Raw genomic sequence first — 1837 nt, forward strand, 5'->3', positions numbered from 1 at the left:
CCGGTTGGCTGGATGGTAAACTCCGTAATCTGCAATTAAACAACATGTAAGATTTACCTATATTTATTAAGAAAAAAGTACTTTAACAAGCATTAGAACCTGAACTTCCGGTCGCGTTCCAAGAGCATAGATGACCGCATCCGCTATGTCTGACGGTTGAAGTTTTGGTAGTTTCTCGATAAAAGCTCTCATTGTATCCGAACATTCAACAATGTTTGTTTTTACAGTACCAGGACTAATACTCTAAAAAAAAATCGAACAAGTAAGAATCCAGAGTAACTATCTACATTGATAAAAAAAAGCGTGCTTGGTAACATTTTGCATATAAAAATAATATAAATTTTTTAATATTTCGATAACATCTAATATTATTTCAATAGATAGGCAATTGTTTACATATATTTACTTATATGAATATCTTATTATCATAAAATGTCTATCCTTAGAAACGTATACGCAGTTTTTGTTTTCCATTGTTATTGCAATCATTATAATGATTAATGTGTTTCTTGATAATTATAAAAGTTATTATTTACATAACATTGAAAAATAAAATAAGTAACAAAAAATAAAAGTTCAAAGTATATCTTACAGTAACTCGAATAGGAGCCTTAATTTCCGCTATTTCGAGTCGTACGGTCTGAGTTAGAGCAAGTGCTGCATGTTTACTAGCAGGATACACATTCATGGGACCCACATTCGGTATTAAATAATGGCCCGCAACACTGCATATAAAAAATATTACTATTAAAAACATGTACTGCAAAGTAAATTAACATTATCATAAAATTTTGAAAAAGATTTTTTACAATCATTTTTCTTGTTCTTGTCTTTCAGCTTACGGAAAATTTAGAAAATGTTGATTTTTCAAAAACTTTATTTTAGTTGATGACTTATTTAGTTTAGTGATTTATGGTTCAACTCTAAGCAGAATCGTAAGTGTCCTTGTTCTCGAAAAACTTAATTGCTAAAAACTTGTGACTGGAATTCTATGCGTAAGATATGATTATTCGTAAGTATCTACGATTTCTCGTAAATCTTATAGCTAGCAAAAAACTGTAAAAATTTTTCGTAAAGTTATAAGTTCTTATAAGTCTTATAAGAACAAGTTATGAATCTGATTCCAGTTAGAATTGGTACATTATTCAACTATTATTAACAAATCAGCAATACCTGATAATATTAAAAATATGTCCTTCGACATTTCGTTTGCGCATCAAACGCACTGCTTTATTCGTACACACGGCAACTGCGAGGACATTAGTATCTAACAGTCTTTCAAATGTTTTCCTATCGCTCTCTGCAAATGAAATTATTAAAATTTTTTTTAAGAGATTAAAACGGAGAAGACCAAAGTCTTTCATTGTAATACTGTCCCATCTCGCCGTTGCGAGATGTGTACGCGATAAAAGTACGAATCTCTTCTTTACAGCGAAAAACATAACACCTTTGCGTAAGAGGCCGTTTCGTTTTTCAACGATCTAAATAACACTTCGCAATCGAAACTAGATTTTTAAATGAGACATTTAATTGGTTCTCGAATTCCTCAAGTTCTCCGATGTTAAACGCATTGACATAAAAAGATATTTTGTAGATACATATATTAATGCATTTCTTTAAATTTTTTGAAATAGATTACAACATTCGTTATTTTCCAAAATTTGTAAATGTATAAGTTCACATTACAAATTAATATATCTTCAGCTGCATAATAGATAAGAGTGAAGTAAAATGTACAACACATATTATATTTTTGTAAAAAGCCATAAAGATAAAGACACAATACACAGTGTGACAAAAAACCACTTTTTTTCTCTCCGAAATGCGATAATATGTT

Source organism: Wasmannia auropunctata, unplaced genomic scaffold (genome assembly GCF_000956235.1).
Source record: "Wasmannia auropunctata unplaced genomic scaffold, wasmannia.A_1.0 LD335828.1, whole genome shotgun sequence".
In the NCBI taxonomy this organism is placed as follows: domain Eukaryota; kingdom Metazoa; phylum Arthropoda; class Insecta; order Hymenoptera; family Formicidae; genus Wasmannia; species Wasmannia auropunctata.